The sequence below is a fragment of the Pelodiscus sinensis genome, chromosome 2 (assembly GCF_052426305.1).
Source record: "Pelodiscus sinensis isolate ZL-2025 chromosome 2, ASM5242630v1, whole genome shotgun sequence".
Taxonomy (NCBI): Eukaryota; Metazoa; Chordata; order Testudines; family Trionychidae; genus Pelodiscus; species Pelodiscus sinensis.
The window spans coordinates 138,802,573-138,827,258 of NC_143053.1; the positions used below are offsets into that span (position 1 = coordinate 138,802,573).

General features: G+C 43.9%; 1 long non-coding RNA gene and 1 other non-coding gene across 2 annotated transcripts; both read right to left on the reverse strand.

Moving 5' to 3' along the window:
* Window positions 1–5,605: 5,605 nt before the first annotated feature.
* LOC149525345 (uncharacterized) lies at window positions 5,606–24,549 on the reverse strand. Its single transcript, XR_016348888.1, has 3 exons — window positions 24,400–24,549; window positions 7,720–7,857; window positions 5,606–7,612 (listed from the first exon to the last, which is right to left on the reverse strand). It is a non-coding gene; the product is annotated as an uncharacterized LOC149525345 (long non-coding RNA).
* Window positions 7,953–8,021, reverse strand: LOC112545177 (small nucleolar RNA SNORD123). Its single transcript, XR_003088617.1, has one exon. It is a non-coding gene; the product is annotated as a small nucleolar RNA SNORD123 (small nucleolar RNA).
* Window positions 24,550–24,686: the final 137 nt, after the last annotated feature.

The following is a 24,686-nucleotide window of genomic DNA, read 5'->3' on the forward strand; positions in this document are numbered from 1 at the left end:
CACTTTGGGTATGTCTGCATTTCATTCCTCTTCCGAGAGAGGAATGCAAATGAAGACACCTGAAATTGCAAATGAAGCAGGGATTTAAATATTCCACGCTTCATTTGCATAATCATGTTATGGCGCTATTTTAAAATAGTGCTATTTCGAGAGAAAAAACGGGGTTATTTTGAGATAAAACCCTCCCCTCGAAATAATCCTTACTTCTCATCTTTTGATTTCAAGGGAAGGGTTTTATCTTGAAATAGCACTATTTCGAGAGAAAAAACAGGGTTATTTCGAAATAGCGCCATAACACAAAGAGGAATGAAATGTAGACATACCCTTTCTCCATACTTGTTATGATCTTACAGACCTCTATCATATCCCCCCTTCATTTCCTCTTTTCTAAGCTGAAAACTCCCAGTCTTTTTAATCTCTCTTCATATGGCACCCATTCCAAACCCTGTTGTTTTGCCCTTTTTTTAATCTTTTCCAATGCCAAGATATCTTTAATGAGATGTGTTGACCACAACTGTAGACAATATTCAAGATGTGGGCGTACCATGGATTTATACAGAGGTACGAAGATATTCTCTGTCTTATTCTCTACTCCTTTTAAAATAATTCCTAACATTTTGTTTGCTTTTCTGACTGCCGATGCACACTGAGTTAATGTTAATGAGTTAATGAGAGAGCTATCCACAGTGATTCCAAGATCTGTCTCTTGAGTAGATGTAGCTAAATTAGTCCCCATCACATTGTGGCTGTGTCTACACTGGCCACTTATTCTGGAAAATCAGCCGCTTTTCCGGAATAACTTGTCAGCTGTCTACACTGGCCCCTTGAATTTCTGGAAAAGCACTGACGATCTACCAGGATGTGTAAAATCATCAGTGCTTTTCCGGAAAAACTATGATGCTCCCGTTCGGGCAAAAGTCCTTTTCCAGAAAACTGTTCCGGAAAAGGGCCAGTGTAGACAGAACAGATTTCTTTCTGGAAAAAAGCCCCGATCGCGAAAATGACAATCGGGGCTTTTTTTTGCGGAAAAGTGCGTCTACATTGGCATGGACGCTTTTCCAGAAAAAGTGCTTTTCCGGAAAAGCATCCTGCCAATGTAGACGCACTTTTTCCGGAAATACTTATAACGGAAAACTGTTCCATTTTAAGCATTTCCGGAAAAGGGTGCAAGTGTAGACGTAGCCTATATGTATAGTTGGGATTTTTTTCCTATGTGCATTACTTTGCATTTATCGATATTAAAATTCATTTGCCATTTTGTTGACCAGTCACCTAGCTTTGTGAGATCCTTTTGAAGCTCTTCACAGACTGCTTTGTTCTTAACTATATGCAGCAGTTTAGTATCATCTGTAAATTTTGCATCCTCACAGTTTACCCATTATTCCAGATCATTTATAAATATGTTGAATAGGATTGATCCCAGTATGGACCCACTACCTCTCTCCATTATGAAAACTGACCCCAATCTCTGGTGATTCCCTCCTTTAGAGCCACTGGGGACGGCTCAGTCTTCTTGGCTCATGCTATAATTTGCCTCTTTACAGAATCTGTGATTTAGTGAAAATCATGGTGATGATTTTTGACCTGATCTATCCACAAACTTCAGATCAACACAGTTATGGTGCTCAGGGGTGTGAGCACTCCTTCCTATTTCAAATTAACCCATAGTATAGATGTAGTGAGGTCGATTGGAAGAATTCTTCCATTATCTTTTACCATCACTCTGGAAAGTGGAGTTCCTACATCAACAGAAAAACCCCTTAAATTGCTGTATACTGTGTCAATATTACAAGGTTATGTTGGCAATAACTACATTATAGTAGCTATGCTGCAAGAATCCCTGTAGGATAGATATGGCCTTGGTAACTGTGAAGCTGGACCAGAGACTCATTGAAATGCTTCTTATATGGGGGAGGAATGAATCAGCAGCTAAGACATCACTCTAATCACTTAAACATTAACTGCCCTGGGATGGAGCTGTGTGCCTAATTAGTGGATTAGAATGGTCTGGGGAGGATTAAAGAGTGAGTCTATTAACACACAGGGTAAAAAGAGGCATAGGAGGAAAGAGGCAGGCTAGCAGAATCAGGAGGAAGAAGGATCTCTGAGTGGAGAGATTGCTTCCCTTTACACTTCTCGGGATGGAGGTGAGGAAAAACAGATGCTGTAAAGCAGTGTGTTTCAAAGTATGGGTCGTGGCCCAGGACTGGATCACAGAATGTCAGGTCCTGGGTTGCCTTGCTGTGGGGTGACGTGGTAGCCAACAGTGCTAAGGCAGGCTTCCTGTCTTGGTACCATGGACTGCACCACGCCCTGGCCAGAAGCAGATCTGGGTGGGAGAGGGGATGCATGGGACTCTGCATGCTGCCGCCATCCTGAACACTTGCTCCACACTCTCACTGGCCAGGAACTGGGGAGCTGAAGGGCAGTGCCTGCAGATGTGAGCAGCACACAGAGCTAGACTAACTGCTGTCCATTTCCAGAGCACAGTATTGTTAGGCCCTAGAAAATTAGGCTTAGTGCAGTTATGCTAAAGCAGATGTAACAAAGGTTTCTGGGTAGTCCCTGGACAGAACTGGAGATAGGTTCAAGCAGAGATGCACCCTACACGCTTGTTCAAGTTGCAAAATGAGATAAGTAAGAAGCTGCATTTTTGTACCTGCTGTGATGAGGAACAGTTTGTTTTGAGAACTGATAAGGAGACTCCCTGTTTCTGCTCTCCCCCTGTTTGTTCCAAACTCCCTGTTTATGTTCTCCTTTGGCCATAACAGACTGTATCCTTGTTGCCAGTACCTGTCTTTTGGGCTGATAAGAAATTGCTGATGCATTATGAATTGCTTAAGTCCATGATGTATAGTTGGCCAGGTGTGCATGGATACTAAAAGTTTCTAACCGATAAAGGAGGGTGGGTTGCTTGGGCAAATAGTCTATGACGCGACGGAACTGTCTATATAAGCCTACCTGTTAATGAAATCATGGCTGGTTCACTTTGGAGACGGGCCGCTCTCTATTGTAAGTGCGCACTATTCAATACAGAGCTTGTGATTGGATCTTGCTGGTGTTGCCTGTCTCTTTGTGGTCAGACAACGAACGGAGGCCGTCCGGGTTAAAGTCCCCGACAGTATGATTTGCAGTGCCAGGACAGGCAGAAGGCCTATCTTAGCAACCCTGCTGTGCCACTGATTGTGAACCACAAGTAAGCCTGTGGCCCAACCCTATACCCCAACCCCCTATCCCAGCCCTGAGCCTCAGCCCACATCCCAAACCCCTCCTGCCTGACCCCACAGCAGAGCCTGAATTCTAGCCAAAAGATATAATTATGCTGAGTCAGAGGCGTCAACTAACTGGGTCATGACAAAAAAAAGTTCAAAAACTAGCGCTGTAAACCATATGGATCTCTGAAAAAAGATGGACGCAGTGGTGTATAACAACTGAAGTTCTCAGAACAGTCTGAGTAGATAGAGTAGAAGACAGGAGTTTGGCTATATAGAAACAATTGCTAATCTCGACTGAGCTGTCTACAGTTAAACAGGTGAGACTTTAGCTCACTAGCAATGCAATCAGCCATCCATCCCCCAATGTGTGCTTATATTATAATTTCATAAAAATCTTTTCTGGAGAGATAAGTTTATTAACTGAAATTCTGGCTTCTTATCAGCTTACACTGGAATGGTTTTCCCACTCTATGGACATTCACATAAAATCTCCTACACATCTAGCACATACAGAGTTCAGCTATTAATTTGTTCCAAAAATACCTCAGTAGGGATAATTCCTCAGATTTATACCCAGAACTTTCAGGTCCTCAGCATATCATCTGAAAGCTCAACTGATAACAGAAAGACTGTAAACCTGTCTGTGCAATAGCCCCTTTAAGGGAGACATGATCTATTTAGCTAGTGAATTACACATCCGTTTCTGAAACAGCAGAGGAATACCGGGTATTGGAATTCCCAGAGCCATCCCAACCACAGGACAATTCAGGGCAACAGCCCTGAGCACTGGGCTTTAAGGGGCCCTGTGAGATCCAGGGCAGCCTGGGATACTAGAGGGGAGTCTGGGGCTGGCAGCAGGGGTTGGGCCAGCCCCTGCATTCACTGATGGCAGTGGAAAGCAAAGTGTCCCAGCCCCAGCCTGATCTGCGCCCCTGCCTCTCAGCCATGTTACACAGGGAAGGTGAATCTGGGGAACTACAGACCAATCAGCCTCACCTCAAACCCCAGAAAAATCATGGAGGGGATCCTCAAGGAGTCCATTTTGAAGAACGTGTATGAGAGGAAAATGATCAAGAATAGTCAACGCGGATTCACCAAGGGCATATCATGCCCAACCAACCTGATTGCCTTCTGTGATGAGGTAACTGGCTCTGTGTATATGGGGAGGCAGCGGATATGATATACCTTGACTTTAGCAAAGCTTTTGATACTGTCTCCTGCAGTATTCTTGCCAATAAGTTAAGGAAGTATGGACTGGATAAATGAACTGTAAGGTGAACAGAAAGCTGGATAGACTGTCGGGCTCAGTGGGTACTGATTAATGGCTCAATGTCTGGTTGGCAGTCAGTATCCAGTGGAATGTGCTAAGAGTTAGTTCTGGGGCTGGTTTTGTTCAACATCTTTATTAATGACCTGGATGAAACATCCTCAAGTTTGCAGATGACACCAAGATAGGGAGAGAGGCAGAAACACTACAAGGTAGGGACAAGTTCCAGAGTGACCTAGGCAAGTTGGAGGATTGGGCCAAAAGAAATCTGATGAGGTTCAACAAGGACAAGTGCAGAGTCCTGCACTTGGGACAGAAGAATCTCAAGCACAGTTACAGGTTGGAGACTGACCAGCTAAGTAGCAATTCAGCAGAAAAGGACCTGGGGACTACAGTGGATGAGAAGCTGGATATGAGTCAACCGTGGGCCCTTGTAGCCAAAAAGGCTAATGGTATATTGGAGTGCATTAGTAGGAGCATTGCCAGCAGATCTAGAGAAGTGATTATTCCCCTTTACTTGGCACTGGTGAGGTATCATCTGGAGTATTGTGTCCATGCCCATGCCCCCATTACAGAGAGAATGCAGATGCATTGGAGAAGGTCCAGCAGAGGCAACACAAATGATCAGGGGGCTGGAGCACATGACTTATGAAGAGAGGCTGGGGAATTCGGGCTTATTTAGTCTTCAGAAGAGAAGAGTAGGGAGAGGGATTTGATAGCATCCTTCAACTACCTGAGAGGGGGTTCCAAAGAGGATGGAGAGAAGCTGTTCTTATTGGCGACAGATAACAGAAAGAGGAACAATGGTCTCAAGTTGCAGCGGGGGGTTAGTGGGCGGGGGGGTGGAAGTAAAGGTTGAGTATTAGGAAAAACTATTTCACTAGGGCTGTGTCTAGACTGCAGGGTTTATTCAAAAAAGTAGCCTTTTTTCGAAAAAACTTCACCTGCGTCTAGACTACAGCCGCGTTCTTTCGAAATTAAATCGAAAGAACGTGGCTTTTCTTTTGACGGCGGTACTCCTCATTTCACGAGGAAGAACGCCTTTTTTCGAAAGTGCTCTTTTGAAAAAAGGCGTTCTTGAGTGCAAACAGGGCTTTTTCGAAAGAGAGCATCCAGACTGCCTGGGTGCTCTCTTTCAAAAAAGCGGCTTGCTTTTTTGAAAGTACTGCTTGCAGTCTAGACACTCTTTTTCAAAAGAGGCTTTTTCGAAAGTATCTTTCGAAAAAGCCTCTTTCGAAAGAGGCTTGCAGTCTAGACGTAGCCTAGGAGGATGGTGAAGCACTGGAATGGATTACATAAGGAAGTGGTAGAATCTTTATCTTTAGTGGTTTTAAAGTCATGGCTTGGCAAAGCCCTGGCTAGGATGATTTATTTGGGATAGGGTTCGACTCGAACTCCTGAAGTCTCTTTCAACCCTATGATTCTATGAAAGTCTTACTTTCATATGTGACTGACATTTTATCTTTGATGCAGGCAGGCACAGTGCTGCTAAATGCATGAGTGTCCACAGAAGCTGCACAATACTTTACAGAACTGCCAGTCTGGCTTTCTGCTAGGTTACGTCTAGACTGCAAGCAGTACTTTTGAAAAAGCAAGCGCTTTTTTGAAAGAGAGTACCCAGGCAGTCCGGATGCTCTCTTTTGAAAAAGCCCTGTTTGCATTACATAGTGCCTTTTTTGAAAGAGCACTTTCGAAAAAAGGCGTTCTTCCTCATAAAATGAGGTTGTCCGCAGTCGAAAAAACTGGCACATTCTTTCAATCTACTTTTAAAAGAATGTGGCAGCAGTCTAGATGCAGGGGAAGCTTTTTTAAAAAAAGGCCACTTTTTCAAAAAAAGCCTGTAGACACAAAGAAGTGGGGTACATTTCCTGCCACAATTTTTATGACTTGTGCCTTTAATGGATTGTCAGAACTCCTAAGCTTGGAACTAATGTATTTTCAATGTTCAAATAAAAGATTAAAATAAATACACTCCTTAATGTTTTTAAAGATCTTTGAAATGCATAGCTTTGAAGTTTCTATAGAAGTATAAAGTATTTTATACATCATAACACAAAATAAAGTGGTCGGATGTAAGTTATAATTTTGTTCACAATTCCAGGACTAATAGAACCATTTAAAAAAAATAAAATACAGAACCTTGCTTTTATGTTATCAAGAAATTAATATATGTGGCAGGAACTTAGGAAATGGCAGGTATATTGTTATTATTATGCCACTGGATGGAGAAGGAAGACTTAGCAGGAGAGAGAAATAATTTGACATGCTCATAATAACTTAAAAAAGTATTTCTGTGAGTGTTATACTGAGAAGTACTTCAGACTCATTTTCTTTAACGGGAGTATTTCCAGATTGAAGTACAGTACTACTGAATGTGAATAAGGCCTTGTCCATAAGTGAGAATTGTATTGTTGTAACCTAAGGTGTGAATTTATACCAATTAAACTGGTGCAAAGTCTTGTGTGGACACTTATCTCAGATTGGCTTTTGTTTTTTGTTTATTTTAAATCAATTTGGAATGCATTTAATCTAAACTGAAATAAGGGACTTTGAAATAAAAATAAAAATATCCAGTTAACTTAAATGGGGGTAACCTTTCCAGTGTAGATGGATGACAGGCACTAGCCCTGCTTAGATAGGCTTCTCTTTTTTAAAATTAAGATAGTTGGACAATTCTACACGATAGAAAGGGATAGTGCAGAGGCACCCAAAGTGGTGAAAAATGCATTCCATATCTTTTATTTATTAATAAAACAATCTGTCTTTGATTTAAATTTGACTAATAATAGATTTAAACTGGGGCTGTCAAACTATGAAAAAAATAAAGCACAATTTAATTGTGAGATTAAAAAAGTCACGATTTGTAGCAGTTTTAATCACATGATTAAACAATAATAGAATATCATATATTTAAATATTTTGGATGTTTTCTACATTTTCAAAGATATTGATTTAAATTACAACACAGAATAAAAAGTGTACAGTGCTCACATTATATTATTATTTTTGATAACAGATATTTGCATTGTGACAAAGATAAACAAATGAAATATTAGTATTCAAATCACCTCAGACAAGTATTCTAGTGCAATCGCAAGCTCCTGTGGGCATCCCTCTCCCTTTGCTCCTCCTGTTAAAAATAACATATTAATTTGTTTTGAGTTAATCACATGCATTAACTGAGTTTAACTGACAGCCCTAATTTATATCTTCATAATTTAAACAAAAATTTCTCACTTTTTAGAGACCACAGATATAATCATTTTCTCTTGTCACCATTCATAATAGAAGTTCAGGAGCTGTGTTTCTTCAAGGCATTGTTTATCCTCACCCAACTTTGTTCTTCATCTCTAAGGTTTCAGTTCAGGAATGTAGCTGAAATGAAAGAGAAATACACACACACACATACAAGAATCATTTGATTGAAGTGACTGATTCAAAAATATTGCTTTTTTCCTAGACAATATGAAGGTGAATCAGGAAATGGATGGTCTTTTCAAGTCATATGAATCAATACCCCAAGTTTCATCATTTTCACCAAGTGTTTTGTTAGTTAAAAAGTTGTTAGATAAGTGTTAAAACACTCTTAGCTATCATAGATATATTAACATTATTAAAGTGAAATCCAAGAACATATTAATATCCATTTCATGTAGTTCTGTTGTAGTTCTGTGCCACCTTAATGTACGTGCAATGATTTGCAAAAATATCATACAAAATTATTTATGAAGCACCTTATTTATGAAGAACTCACCCTGTACAGGGTTGTTAAAATTAGTGCAGGCAATTTATCATAATGTCAGTGGCTTTTACAATATTTTGGTCAAAATTTCAGGTTTTCAGAAAATTATAACCACCCTATAAATTGACGGCAAAACAGTAAAAACATTTAACCAAATATTTTTGTCAAAATCTTGAAAGTGTTCAATGAGCTCTACTGTGCAGCAGCCTGACCTTTCTCCTATGGTAGAGCAGCTCAATAGTATGAGAGGCTACAACAGGGCTAGTGTTTGTCTGAGTATTGTGATACTTCTCAGGGGCACCCAGAGCTATGAGGCACCTTGTAACCACCGGCCTTTAGAGTCAGGGAGCCTTGGCTGTGCTTGCTGTGGTCAGTTCCCCAACGCTACTGGATACAGGCAACACACACTCCTTGCTCGCCCATTGTCACTCTGACAGGCAGCGATAGCCACACTCCAACCTTTGAGTCCTAGCATGTCCAACCCTTGGTCCACTGGACATTTGAGGGTTTCACCAATTTACTGATACCACAATAACAATTGGGGGCAGTGAGTGCAGGGAGCAGTTATTCTGCAGAGTGACCCCTGGGGACACTGTGCTTCTAAAATGCCCAATGACAAGGAGTTTGCCTCTTCTCCTGGGACCGTAACCCTGAATTACTTTCCTGCTGACTAAACAGATCTCAGCACCAGCATGTCTCCATATTGCCATTTACCTTGACCTCTCTAATAAACTTAATTTCCACCTACAGGAGGTCAGACAGGAGAAAATTAACTAGAGCCCCTTCTGCCACTTCTGAAGTCTCCAAATTAAGTACAGTTCTGTTAACCAGGGCAGACTGGGCACTGTATTTGGAATTCCTATACCTAGGGAATTGTTTATTTACATATTCAAGGGACCCATTCAAGAAACACTTTTTGGGGCCATCTCCCTGGGCAGGTGTCTGATTAAAGTTATCAGGAGGGGATCAGTACTGGAGTGGTGTATGCTTAGTCCTGTTCTTCCTTCTCCCATGAACACACTGGGCACCCCATTTTACGCCAGGTTTCTGCCTAACCTTTTGGGACCTGCAGTCTACGAATGGTTTCACTTACATGTATAAATTAGCTGCCCCTTCTACCATTGCTGGGGATATTTCCCACACTGCTGCCCTCACCTCATCAGACTAATTGGTTATACGCCCTTATTTCCAATCCAATTTCTAAGATAAATCCCTTGTTTTATTAACACAGTCCCAGTGATATATCATATCAACTTTGTTGAGGCTTCTAACCTTTATGTGATATGCTCTTGGAGTAATTTAAGACCTTTTTAACACGGACCCTTAAGCAGCTCATACAGCATAATGTCACTTACATCCATATCATTAAACACGTATAAAGCATCATCAGTTAGTTTGGAAAATAAGACAGTCATTCTCTCGTCTTTATCTTTTGCAATCTGACCCCATGTAACTCAGACACAGTTTGTCCCACAGATGGGTGATCCTTGGGAAGGATTAGATCAATAGATTTTAAGTCCAGGAGGGACCATCATGATCATGTAGTCTGACCTTCTGTCTACCACATGCCACGATCCTCGCCCCATTTCCTGTAATAGTCCCATAACCTGTGGCTGAGTTGCCAAAGCCGTCAAATCTTGATTTAAAGACTTCAAGTTACAGAGAATCCACTGTTTACTCTAGTTGAAAGCAGCAAGTGATCTATGCCCCATGTTCCAGAGGATGGTGAAAATCATGGTCCCTGGTAATGTGACCATGAGAAAAATTATTTTCTGACCCCAAATATGGTGCTCAATTAGATCCTGAGCATGTGGGCAAAACCCACCAGCCACACACCTTGGAAATAATTCTCTGTAGTAACTCAGAGCCCTCCCTCTCTACTGTCCCATCTCTGGCTCTTGATAATATTTGCTAATAGCAGTCACAGATGGGCCATATGACTTTATAAGCAATTTCATCGCATCAAACCCTTCATAACTTGAAACCAGTTAGGTTTCTTGCCTAAACTGTTCTCCTTGGAAGTTTGTTCCAGAGCTTCACTCCTCTGATGGTTAGAAACACTCATCTAATTTCAAGCCTAAAGTTGTTGATGGCCAGTTTATATCCATTTCTCTCCCCTTCCCCCTCTTGCTATTTATTCTTCTGATGTATTTATAGAGAGCAATCATGTCTCCCTCTAGCTTTCATTTTATAAGGTAAAACAAGCCAAGTTCCTTAAATCTTCTGTCATATAGTAGATTTTCCATTCCTTGGATCATCTTGGTAGCTCTTGCTTGCATGTGTTCCAGTTTGAATTCATGTTTCTTAAACATGGGATAACTGAACTGCATGAAGTATTACAGATTAAGTCTTACTAGTGCCTCTATATAATGGTACTAACACTTCTCTATCTCTACTGGAAACACCTTGTCTAGTGCATCCAAGGATTATATTAGCCTTTTTTTTCACTTGGGCCTTTCTCCTCCATGGTCACTTCAAACTGATGTGTCTCAAGTTTATACCAAAAATTCTTTTTGTAAGTCCCTAAATGCATGCACTTGCACTTTGTACTATTAAATTTCCTCCAATTTCTAATACTCTAGTTTTCAAGATCATCTAAATTATGTTGTAAGATTTTCTGGTCCTCCTCCATGCTGGCAAAGCCTTCCAACTTTGTGTCATCTGCAAATTTTATTAAAATACTTCTGGGCCCAAGTAATTAATTAAAATATTAAGTAAGATGAGTCCTACACTAATCCCTGAGGAATTCACTAGTAACCTCCTTCCAGCAGACAGTCTGCTTTCAGCATGACCTATTGTAGTCACTTCTTTAGCCATTCCTTATCCATCTTTCAGTTATTGTATTAATCCCCATTTTCTCCAATTTAACTAAATTTTCCATATGGAATTGTGTCAAATGCTTTACTGAAATCCAGGTAGGTAAGCTCTATTGTATTTCCTTTATCGACAATTTTTTTTATCTTTTTGAAGAAAAAGTTCAAATTGGTCTGCTACCGTCTACCAATTTTGCAGCCTTAAAAAATAGAGGTACAGAATAACCCCTGAATGTATGAATTCATTAAAAGTTCTTGCTATTGTTTTTGCAATTTCATTGCTAGTTCCTTTAGTATTTTTCGATGGAAATGATCTAGGCTCCCTATATGATTTCATTAAGCTATCTGAGTTTGGCTTTTTGATGGGGTCACTAAGGGTACGTCTAGACTACAGGGTTTCGTTGACAGAAGTTTTGTCGACAGATACTGTCGACAAAGCTTCTGTCGACAAAGAGCGTCTAGACTACATCCAGTTCTGTCGACAAAGCAAGCCACTTTGTCGACATAACAGTGTGGACGCAAAGGACAGTGTAGATGAAATAATGCCTTCTATCGACAGAACTCTGTCAACAAAAGGCGTTATTCCTCGTAGAATGAGGTTTACATACATCGACAAAACTGCTGAGTTTTGTCTACATTATGTCGACATAACTCAAAGGCAGTGTGGACGCAGGTATAGTTTGGTCGACAAAAGTCCACTTTTGTCGACAAAACCCTGTAGTCTAGACACACCCTAAGGCTTACTGCTGGAGGCATTCTGGTCCTGATACACTCAGCCCCAAAAAAGAGTACAGAGGACTGTCAAACTGCCTAGAAAGGGTATGTGGAAAGCGACCAATTAGGGCCCACTAGGCTAGCATAAGAAGAGCGGGAAGGCCAGACTGAGAATGGTTCCTTGCTAGAGTGTGTGGCTGTCTGAGGGAACTGCAGAATGGAACCTTATACAGGGCAATACTTATAGAAGCCAGGGAGAGGGGGGAAAACCCCTGTGCTGGTTGCTGGGACTACCCTAAGGTAGGCGTGAAGAGGCTGTGGGGAAGTGGTGCAGGGAGTTAGAGAGGCTATATGACAGTTAAAGGGACACAGCAGATGGCTGCTATCTGCAGGGTTCTTGGCTGGAATCTGGAGTAGTGGGCAGGCCTGGGTACCCCCTCAAAGCCACATTACTCACTTGGGGGAAGTGGTCTGGATATTGGGTAGGGATAGAATCATAGAATATTAGGACTGGAAGGGACCTTGAGAGGTCATCAAGTCCAGTCCCCTGCCCCCATGGCAGGACCAAATACTGTCTAAACCATCCCTGATAGACATTTATCTAACCTACTCTTAAATATCTCCAGAAATGGAGATTCCACAACCTCCCTGGGCAATTTATTCCAGTGTTTGACTACCCTGACAGTTAGGAACTTTTTCCTAATGTCTAACCTAAACCTCCCTTGCTGCAGTTTAAGCCCATTGCTTCTTGTTCTATCCCCAGAGGCCAAGATGAACACGTTTTTTCCCTCCTCCTTATGACACCCTTTTAGATATCTGAAAACTGCTATCATGTCCCCCCTCAATCTTCTCTTTTCTAAACTAAAACCCAATTCCTTCAGCTTTCCCTCATAGGTCATGACCTTTAATCATTCTTGTTGCTCTTCTCTAGACCCTCTCCAATTTCTCCACATCTTTCTTGAAATGCGGTGCACAGAACTGGACACAATACTCCAATTGAGGCCTAACCAGCGCAGAGTAGAGCGGAAGAATGATTTCTTGTGTCTTGCTCACAACACACCTGTTAATGCATCCCAGAAAGATGTTAAATTTTGATCAGTGGCGGCCCGTCCATAGGCGTGAAATAGGCGGTCGCCTAGGGTGCCAAATTAAATGGCCGTTGTGGGATTTGGAGGTGGGGGCACCAATCGCGTATTTCGCATAGGGTGCCCGTTGCCGGCAGCTTATCTAGGGCCGCTCCTGATTGCGATTAATCAGCTAATCGAGTAGTCAATGGAATCTCAATGAGTTGATGGGGGAGGGGCACTCATTACCCCCCACTGAGACTCTTCAGTTTAAATGTAGTAGGAGCCAGGTGCATGGCAACGAGGTTAGCTCCTGGGGGCAGCGTGACAGGTCCTGCGCTGCACCTCTGCCTTTTAAAAGTAGTAAGAGCCCAGCAGCTCTTAGTACATTTAAAAGGCAGTGGTGCTGTGCCTCTGCCTCCCCAGCCCTGCACTGTGGAGATGGTGCTGGGGGCAATTGGCTTTTAAGCCAGCTCCCCACAAGACCAGCTCCTGCTTCCCCCAACCTTGCTGTCTCTGATAAAGAGGCAGCGGGGGGGGGGGGGGGGAGGGGCGGAGGGGGAGGAATGTGAGTAGTCAGCTTGACTAGCTGATAAGCCTAGGCTTATCGGGTAGTCTACTGTTTTACATCCCTAACACAGAGGCACTCCCAGAAGGGGGAACTGAGCTGCAGTAGCGCAGCTGGAGAGTTGTGGCCAGAAAAACTCAAACAGCATGAAGATGGTCACCTGTGACAGAGCCCTGTGGCACTGCTCTATCCTAGAGCAGAGACAATTTATGAGAGACATTACAGGGGGGCTGTTGGAACTTGTATCCTAGGAGGAGTTTTGCTTCTCCTTCATCACGCAGACAACTGTGTGTGACTCCGGCAGCAGGCTGAGTCACTAATGGCACACTAGAGAGAGTGCAGGGCATATACACTTGGTTGATGAATACACCCTATTAGCGGGCTTCTATCATGGATGTGATAGTTTTGATTTCCATGTCCTTGTTCTCCTTATCTTTAATTTCCACCCCATCCTTAGTGGTTAGGGATACTGTTCTTTCCTTGTTTTTTTTTTTTAATTTATATGACTAAATAAACTATTACTGTTAATTTTAGTTTCCATTGTGAGACCCAACTCTGCTTGAATTTTGGCAGTTTTCACTTTTTCCCTACACTTTTTCACCTCCAAGAGGTAGTCTTTGTTGCTGATTCATCCCTTCTTCCTTTTCTTGTAGGCTTTCTACTTTTGTTTAATAACTATATGATAAACTTGTTCATCCATTTTGGTCTGCAACCTAAAATATAACCGTGTGTATAATTATTGCTACCATTTTTATATAATTGTAACAAATCTTGTACAAAATATGTCATGTAAGGTGTCAATGAAAAAGTTATTGTTTGCTCAATATGATTATCCTATTTTTATATATGTATCATTTTTGTATCTGAAGTTATGAATATTGATATGTACCTGCATTTAAAATGTGCTCACTCCTGTGATAACACCCACAATATAGTTTACCACTAGTCTAGCCAGCATATTGTGAAGGGCTTATTCAAACTGATGGCCCATCAATGAACAGAATGGGCAATGGAAGAAGCTTATCTCTATCTCATGGATTTCCTGTGGATGTTCTAGATAGAATATAGGTAATGGCTCCTGCAATGACTCACTGAAGCATGTGGATAGCTCATGTGACACTTTTCCACAAATTGCTGAGGGCTTTGCTTGGAGTAATGGGTTTTCCTCCATATGGCAGAAGCTATAAAAGGCCCCAGAAACTCCATTTTTTTTTCCTGTTCTTATTTTGGGACTATGAACTTATATTAATGGAAGCTTTCTATGGGACTGAGGACTTTCCAATCTTTTGGAAGCAACCCAAGAGTTAACAAGCCAGCTGTTTATTCTATCACTGCTAAAAGCCTCAACCAAGAATTTTGAAACTACTGTATGTATTTGAATACTTTAATCAATTTTAACACTCACCTCTTTCTTTTCTCTTTATATATTAGATTCCAAAGAATTGACAAGAGCATGATTATTCCACAAGATCTGAGTTATATATTGACTGGGATATGTGACCGGCCCTTTGAGATCAGAAGAATCTTTTGTTTGATTAAATTGGTTTTAAATAGCCATTAATCAGTAAGTGCAGTGTCTAGGTGTTGGAACAATGTCTGGGATACCAAAAGAGATGCATTTCTGACTTCTTGTTATCCAGTATGGTGAGACAGAAGTCTACTTTCGTTGCTGGTTTTGGTATATCCTATGAGAAAAATAACCACCAGTTTTTGGATGCCCCTGCCCTCTCTCTCAGCAGTTTGTCCTAAATCTGGTATTAGTTGTGACCCAGTGAGGCAAGGTGACACTTGTTTTGCAGAAAATGGATAAAGAAGCATTTCAGCCCTTCTCTTACTTTCCCCCTCCTGCTTGGGATGCAGGCTACAATAGTTTTTGCAACTTTGACTTAAATCAATTCCAGGCCTCCTACTCATTCAGATCCTTGAGTTGTTCTGTCCAGTATACTTTCTAACTAATTCCTGATTTTTGTTAAGGTTTGCCACGGACCCCAGCTGAAGATCTATTTTTATTTATCTTTCCATTTGTTTAAACTGAATTAACTCATGATCACTTGAGTCAAGTTTACCCTCTATAATTAGCTCTTTTGTGAGGTCCATAGTACTTACCAATACTAAATCTAAACATCTTGTTGCATTACTGAGCATTTGGTGAAGAAATCTGTCATCTATCACATCCAGGAATATCCAGGCCTAACTTTGATTAGTAGCCCTTTCCTCTCTAATCTATATCTAAAAATTAAAGGCTCAGATAATCACATAATTCCCAGTAGTATCTTTCATTTAAAATAATTAAAGCAGTCTCTATTTTTTCCAAATTGGATCCTGAGGGTCTGCAGCAGACCCTAAGCACTATATGAAAGAAATGTAATAGACACTCTACTGATAAAGTGATTTCTGACTCAAACAGAATCCATTTTATCCATTCCATCAGCCAGGAGCAGGGATGCGGGAGGAGGTAGGTGTCTGCCAGCTCCATAGGGGTTGCCTGTTCCTGGCCCTACACTCTAGTAGGGAGCTGCTCCTAGCTACTAATTAACCATTAACATTAAAGGTGATGCTTACCGGGTAACCAGTTAGCCAGTTACCCTTCACATCCCTAAACCCAATCTCCTAGCATTGGTGTACAGACATCTTAGTACTTTCTGCTTGATTTCACTTAGATTCATCACATGATTTAGTACAGTCATTTTAGTGCCAATATCGCTTACCAGTTCCTGTCATAGAGCAAGTACCAATCTTTCCTCTTGTTCTCCATTTTCCTATCTTCTATTTTTTCTTTTTCTGATGTATCCTCTTTTAGTTGATTTTCCTCCCACTCAATACCAGAATCAGGCATGGAGATTATATGAACATCGCCTCCAAATTCCAAATTTAAACTCTTTTAATCAGTTGTTCCAACTTCCATCCCAGAAATCCTTTTCCAACGCTAGTAAAGAGGAGTTCATCCCATGAGCACAGTCCTTTGTCTGTGAATGCCCCCAGTGGTCAAACACCCCAAAACTCCTCCTTATAGTACCGTTGCCCCAGTCATTGTTGATCATCATAGTCTTATCTTACCTTTGCTCTACTCTAAGTACTGATAGAATCCCACTGAAAATCACTGGAGCCTCCATTTCTTTGAACATCTTCCCCAACTAGCTACATTCTTTCTTCATTGTCCCATTAAGAATCTAGCAGTATTATTTGTTTGCATGTGAAAGAAAATCACTGGATTCTTTCTTGTTTCCATTAGGATCCTTATCAGCCCCTATTCCACATAATGTATCTTAACTCCCAGTAGACAACACATCCTTCAGTTCTCCAGATCAGCTTTAGTGACAGGCTGGTCTGTTTCTTATTAGGAAGTCCCAACATCACATAGACTTGCCTTTTCCTGTTGGTGCCATTCTCTGGTCTCCCCCTTTCTGTTCTTTCCGGCTTCAAGTTCTCTTACTTTTTATACTCACTTGCAATCTTCTATGAGTCATCTTCTATTCTCTACCTCCTGGGGTTCTGACTCTGGCTATTTGCAAGGTCTCTTTCCCTTTTCTTGTAGGAATAGCCACTTTTGTCTTCTTCCTTGATCTCCCATCTTCTTTTACCGCCTGCCTCTCCTTCATTTTCCAACTCAGCAAACCTCTTTTTGAGCTCTGTTTCTCCTTTGCTAGTTGATCTTCCTCCCTCTGCCTTGTTTCTGTAGTCATGCACAGCCACTTACCACTTTCCTCTTCCAGCAATTTATCCTCACAGTTCACGTGTCCTCATGCATCTGCAAGCTGTAAGGTTTCCCTTCAGCCTCCTGTCTCTTTCCCTCCATCTGTTCAAATCCTCTTCTAACCTCAACCACAGTTTGGAGATGCATATCCAAGCCTTGAATTTTCTTTTCCATCAGATTTGTCAGGCGATACTTCATACAAATAAAGCAACTTTCAGGTGTACACTCTAGAATAATATACATCCCACAGCTTCCACATCCAGTCACTTTTGTTATCTCTTCCATTTTTTAGGTCTCTACCACTATTGCCTCTGTATCTGCCAGTCTTCCCTCCCAAACTCCTGTTAAGAAAGAAAACTCCACAGACCATCCATTACAATCTCTTAACAAACTTCTGCTCAAACTCCCATTTTCAGCTTTGTTAGCAGTGGCACGGAAGTCAGCAAAATTTCAGTATAAGATATATAACTCCTGTGGATATTTCTGTATATTTGTTTCAATTAGTATGATGATCAGTAAGCAGCTGGGTTTTCAGTACAGACTAGGGATGTTAAATATCAGTTAATTGAATAGTCGAGTAACCTCATGAATTCTTTTTGGTTAGTCAACTATTCTAAGCCAGTGCGCTCTGCGTCAGAGGCAGCAGCATGGGGTGCCAGGCAGGAGCTGGTCCACGAGGGAAGCCAATTTAAAAACCAGCTCCCCTTGCAGACAGGCTACCTGTTGTCCTGCGCTACTGCCTCTGATAAAGAGGTAGAAGCATGGAGTGGCAGTAGCCCCTATTTGGGTACAGTCTGAGGTCCTGAACCTGGCATGAGCCGGAACTGAGCTGGGCTGTCTATCTACCTGACTCCTAATACACTTTGGCTGTGTCTACACTGGCCACTTATTCCGGAAAATCAGCTGCTTTTCCGGAATAACTTGCCAACTGTCTACACTGGCCGCTTGCTTTTCCGGAAAAGCACTGACGATCTACTGTAAAATCATCAGTGGTTTTCCGGAAAAACTATGCTGCTCCCGTTTGGGCAAAAGTCCTTTTCCAGAAAACTGTTCCGGAAAAGGGCCAGTGTAGAAAGCAGAGATTTCTTTTCTGCAAAAAAGCCCCGATCTAGAAAATGATGATCGGGACTTTTTTGTGGAAAAGCGTGTCTACATTGGCACAGACGCTTTTCCGGAAAAACGCGCTTTTTCCGGAAATACTTATAACGGAAAACTGTTCCGTTTTAAGCATTTCCGGAAAAGGGTGCCAGTGTAGACGTAGCCTTTAAATACAGAGTCACAGCAGGGGTAGATCCTGCACCCATCACAAGCCAGGACTGACCAGGTTGCTAAAAAATGTAGTGGCAAGGGGAGGAGGGAGGGAAATGCACGTAGTCCATAGCTTTAACCTATAAGCTTTTGCTTATCGGTTAATGGGTTAATCAACTTCACTATTACATACTAGTAGAGACATCATGTGTGACACTATGGTGAATTATTATGCAGATATCCAACTCAGGGGATCCCTGTACAACCCAATGTACCCCCATATCCTCCACCATTTAGCACCCAAGAGTCCCTGGGTCACAATACCTATGGGTGCTATATTAACAAAGTTTTAATTAAAACAATGTAATAAAAAATATGTATGTAAAATCATCCTCCCTTGACTGCTGCTTCCCAGAGTAGTGTTTCCCAATTGGTGCTCCGCGGAACCCTGGGGTTCTGTGAAGAGAAAGTAAGGGTTCCGCGAGAATTCGGCATTCCCCTACCCCCTTTTAAAGAGACAGAGCCTTTTTGCGGCAGGACTCGGCGAGTCTTTTTTTTTTTTTTTTTTGCTGGATAAATTTTACCCTGGCAATCCTAGGGGTTCCTTGAAATTCTTTCAATCGGAAAAGGGTTCCGTGGCCAAATAAAATTGGGAAACACTGTCTTAGAGTATTCACATCATGGGCCTATATTTTCTGACACTATACTACTATCTCTTTAAACCTTAAAGTACGAGAGAGAGGTATACTCATCTACAGAGTTCCTCACAGGGAGACTAGAAAGAAGTGCATTCACTTTCTATCCTTTCCTTGTCTTTCTACCCTCTCTATTCAGGCAGGGGCCCAACTTCCTTAATTCTAATCCCTAACATCTCCTCTCCCTGACTCTTTGTATTGGATAGCACCTAGAAGCCCCAGTCAGAGTTCAGGGTACCATTGTGCCAGGTAGTGTACATACAAACAATAAAAAAGACAGCTTCTCCTTTGAAGAGCTTTTTGCAATCAACTAATAAATATACATTTATGGAAATCACCTTGCCCAATCAATTATTCTGCAATGATTTACTCAAATGTTATTAAATGCAGTGTCTAGAATAATTTTACATTATGTAGTTCATTTTTAACACAGTAATATAATGGCCATTTTCATGTAGCTGTTAAATTCTTTTGTTAGGGGTTTCTTAAAATAAAAATGGTCACTAATATTGCTTTGGGATTATATCAGCATCTTAGTGAACGTGTATGAAGCACATGAGATAAAACTCTAATGGATTATTTGGAGGCAGTATGATTTCAGGACACAGACAACACATGCCTGCCAATAGTGCGGGGAGAGGGAGAGGGAGAGGGCAGAGTGAGGGCAGCCAGCTTCAGCAGTGTTTCTGAGCACGCACAGACAACCAGCCAAACTGGAGAGGCATATGGACTCTTTATGACCATCCCTAGCAGTTGTAATGCCCTATGCAGCCTGAGCACTTGAACCCCCAATGAGAGGGCAGCTGCTTTGAGGGGGGAAGATGGGGCTGTGCTTAGAGCTGTGGGACATGGGGGCAGGAGGAGGGAAGGGAGGCAGCAGAGGTCAGGCCCAACCCTGCAATAACCGGGGACAACCGGAAGCAGTGACCTGGCCACAGCCTGTTCCACTCCCCCAGCTCCTAGCCGCATCAGTCAGGGGAGGGGACCACCCCCCTGCACTCACCAACAGTGGCAAGAAGCTGAGTGACGCAGCTGGAAACCAGCAGAGTGGGCTGTGGCTGGGTCGCTCCATTTCCCCCTGTTGTCAACGGTGAGTGTTGCTTGGAGGAGGGGGTGGAGTGGGGAGAGAGTAGGGACTGGACGTGGCTTTCCACGGACGCAGCCCATGTGGGAATGTGGCCTGGAGAGCAGCCCATGTGTGTGTGGGGGTGCCTGCTGGAGCTGGAAATACCCACAAGAGCGACCCCCTATGCAGCTGCCTAGGGCACCTCCTGTGGGTTAATAATCCCGAACCCAAAAAGAAGTTTCCCACTCCTGCCATAGACAGCTCCACACTCCCCTACCTCCTCCTCTATATCTGCCTCCAATGCCCCGCTTCTTGGCCAACTCAGAGGCAGGAAGCCGAAGCCAAAGCCACACAGTGCAGGGTAGTTGCAGCTCTGGCTGGTAACACAGATCAGGTAGGTGCAGCATCTTTCAATTTCCTGCTGATGCTCAGGGGTTGAGACTATTCCTCAGCTGTAGGGGTGCCAATGTGTAGTCAACTATGCAATTAACCAATAAGCCTTGCCTTATTGGTTAATCCGATGGCCTACACGCATTTCCTCCCTTGCTGCCTCTGTATCAGAGATAGCAAGGGGCAGGGAGGCAGGAGCCGGCTTTTAAACTAGCTTCCTGTGAGTACTGGATCCCGTAGAGCCACCTGCTCCTCCACCCCCACGCTGCTGCCTCTTTAGAGGGGAAGGCAGTAGTCGGTGCTCAGGGGGAGCCAGTTTAAAAACGGGCTTTCCCTGAGCACTGGCTCTGCAGAGCTGCTGCAGCCCCCCCTCTGCGCTGCTGCCTCTATTAGAGGCAGCAATGCCGGAGGGAGCAGGGGAGGCTGCTCTGTGGGACACTGGCACAGCCTCTATTCATGGAGCCCCCCTGGGGGTAGGGGCAGCTGCCATGGAGCAGCCTCTGTCCACAGTGGCCCTGGGCTCCCCACAGACAGAGGCTATGCCCGCATCCCATGGAGCAGCCTCTGTCCGTGGCGAGCCCAGCCCCCCCACAGACAGATGCTGCTCCACGGCAGCCTCCCCTACTTTCCTCTGCCCCTGTGCTGCTGCTCTGTTAGAGGCAGCAGCGCAGGGAGGGACAGGTGTCTCCACAGAGTCGGTACTCGTGGGTAGCCTACTTTTAAACCGGCTCTCCACACAGACTGGCTCCTGCCTGCCACCCTGCGCTGTTGCCACTGTACCAGAGGCAGCAGCGCAGGATAGCTGGGAGCTTCTCTGGAGTGGAACTAGGAGCACACTGGTGTTATCAAATAATCGTGTAACTGCTAATATTTGATGCGATTACACGATTATTCAATTATTCGATTTCTAACACCCTACCCACCTCCCAGCCCCCTCTAATTGCTCATGCAGGAAGTCAGAGCTGCCTGGATGAGGGGCATGGCTGTCCAGTAGCCTAGGCGGGGGAAGGCACTGCCTTCTGAGACTGCCAGGCATGGTGCCGCTCGCACTTAGCCCCCAGAACTCCTGTGGGAGGCGTACTGAGGCTGAGTGTTGCTGCCCAAGAACTCCCATCCTCCCTGTACTCCAGGTCTGGGGAAGCTACAGCTGCGCACTCTCCTCCCTCCCCAGTGCTCCGGGCCAGAGAGGTTGGGGCGCACGCATGCTTGCTCCTGTCCCGTGGTGGTGGTGGGGTGTGTGCACGCTTGGCGTTCTACCCCACCTCCTCCCCTCTCTGTGGTGGAGGGCAGAGCTGTAGTAGGATTGGGAGCCTGCCTCCCTCAGTCCTACCTTCACTGACCACCCATGGCTTGGGGCCCTGATAAAAGGGAGCCTCCCACCATAGCCTCTAGTTACTCCTCTCTGCACCCTGAGCCACCCATCCCCACCATCGTATGCACCCTCTAAGGTGTGTGGCCACTCAGCCATAGGGACCTGGAGAACAGAGAGGTAGGTGATGGGCAAGTAGCAAGTTGGGGCATGCAGGGATGCAGCTGGGGAGCTGCCACTGCCCCAGCCCCAGAGTGAGAGAAAGCTAGGGGAAGAAGGGAATCCTTTCTCCTCACTGCAGCCCCAGGGCTTTACTGCACAGCCTGCACCTCCCAGCCAGGATCCTCACCTGCTCACCCCCAACCCTGAGCTCCCTCTTGCACTCTGAACCCTCATCCCTGGCCCCTCTACTCCAGCTCTGGGCCACCTCCTGGGTATCCCACAGCCCTCATCCTGAGCCGCACCTCAGAATCTTCACCCCCCCATTCATCCAAATTCTTTGCCCAGTTCTGAACCCCCTCACACTCCAAATTTGTTGTTCCTACTCTGCTCCACATGGCCTCTGTATTGATGCACATAACAAAATTCGTTCTGCATATGGATGTAAAAAATTAAAGGGAACACTGTTGTCCTCACACAGTAGGGTGACCATGTCTGGGACAGCCCTTTTTAAAGCCCTGTTTCTACTTCTTTTGGCAATGATGGGGGCATTTGTCCTATTGATCTTGCCAGCTGATCAAGCTGGCAAGAGCAAATAGGACAAATCAAATGCCCACTTCAGTCACAAATGTGAGATGCAGAGGAACATGTTGGGGGACAAGCAGCAATGAAGCAATGCAATCCCCATGCAGGGAGAGGGAGACAGGGCTCAAGCAAGCCCTGATATCAGCCCCAGACTTTGGAGGAGGAGAGCAGGGCTCGAGCAAGCAGCGATGCCAATCCTGCATGGGGTTGGAGTCAGGGAACTTGGGTGGTGTCTGCTTTTGGGAAATATGGTCACTCTAGCAGACAGCCCTTGCTACCCTCTCCATGCACACAGTCCTAGCCACCCTGCCCCAATAGCTACTTCTTGCGTGAGCAATTTTCAGACGTTTTGAGCTGAGCCTCTTTTCCCTTTTAGTTTTTGGTCCTCCTCTCCCCCATCACCGAACCCAACAGGCTAGCTGGTCCGCTAAGGTGAGTAAGGACATGGAGGAAGTGTTCCCTCCACAAACCTTGCAAGGTGGAGCTGGCCTAACCCCCACAATCCCCTTCCTCTCCCCTGTAATAGAACCCTGCAAATCCACAGAAATTCACTTTATATCTGCAGATATCTGTGAATGTCCTTAGCTCATTTTTGTGGCTACAGATGCGGATGCAAATTTTGTATCTAGAATTCTTCAAATGTGCAGATATCCACAGGTATCTGCATCTGTGATGTGGGTGCAGATTTCCGTGGATCATTTTTGCAGATACAAATTTTGTAACTGCACAGGGCTCTACCACTAGAACTCAAACTATGCCTATGCCTGAAGGTCTCCCAGCCTTGAGCCCTGGAGTTTTCCTAACATGTTGGTGTGGGACTCAAAAAGAAAAAAGGTTGAAAACCCTTGGTCTAAGATCTCAGCAAAACTCCAGGAATTAATAATCTTATTGGTATGTTTACTTGTTTACTTTCTTGCATGTATAGTGAGCACTTTTCTAAGTTAAAGTACTTGCGATGTTGTTTTTAAAGATTTAGAAAAATAGTCTCTCTTTCTGAGTTTAAAAATTAAAGCTGTTGTAAGCTGGGAAAATCTACAGAAAGCACTACATGATATATTTATATATCTATAATTTAAAATCCATCCAAATGATTAAGATTTTTTTTAAATGATGTGATTGGGTGAACGTTTCCATGACCAGTTTACAATTAGATGAATTTTTTCATATCTAAAAAAATCTGTCCAAGATTTAGGACTTGTGAAGAAAATACCACACTGTCTAAAATTCATTAGCCGGTGCTTCTGAAATTAAAACTTACTGTCATAGTCAAAGGAAGCTGTCTAGGTTATAAATATGTACCTGAAATCAGAATTTGGCCAATACAATTTTATCCTTATATTTATATTGGTTTTCATACCAAACAGCTATCAGTATAACTGCTACCGTTTGCCAACTTTCAGTATTTTTGATAAACACGAACTTTCATATTCATTAGTCTTTCCTATGAGCGAATATCTTATATAAGTAAGCCAACGTGGTGATTCAACTTGTGGCGTTTCAGGCCATTTGAATTCCTCCCATTCTGGACTGCAAGCAGCTTCGGGTGATAGTTGTTTTAATTGAGTCTCATACGCTAGCGCTCTTGTTCATTGGGTCCGTTCCATGCTTTTATTTGTTTCACATATTCAACGGGTCATAACATTTTACACCTTCAACCGCGGGCAGTCTTGCCGACCGTGGCAGGGGTTTAGTTTGTACCGTAGTTTGCAGGAACATGCAAGCGCCCTGGAAAAGCCACGCGCGAGCCTGGCGGGCGACAAGCCCAGGCAGTCGGCGGAGGGAAAGCGATGGCATTCTCCGTGGAACACCACAGGCCATGCACCCGCACCGCCACGGAACAGGAGCGCAGGGGACACTGGCGCCCACGTACCTGAGCAGGATGCTCGCGCGTCTATCCCGCAGGAGAGTCAGTGCCACGTCTCACTGTCCCACTCACTCTCCCTGGGACTTTTATAGTGCGCTAGCCCGAGGCCCAAAAATAGCCTTGGAAACGCTATCCGTAAGGGGGCGGGGAAGCGGCCCGGGGAGGCCGGTCGCACGGGGGGCTGAGGGCAGGCGGGCGGGGGGAGGAGCGCCTGAAGGGGAGCAGTGCGTGCGGGCTGGCACCTCACGGGCCGGGCAGGCAGGAGGAGGGGAGAGACGCGGGCGGCCGGGGCT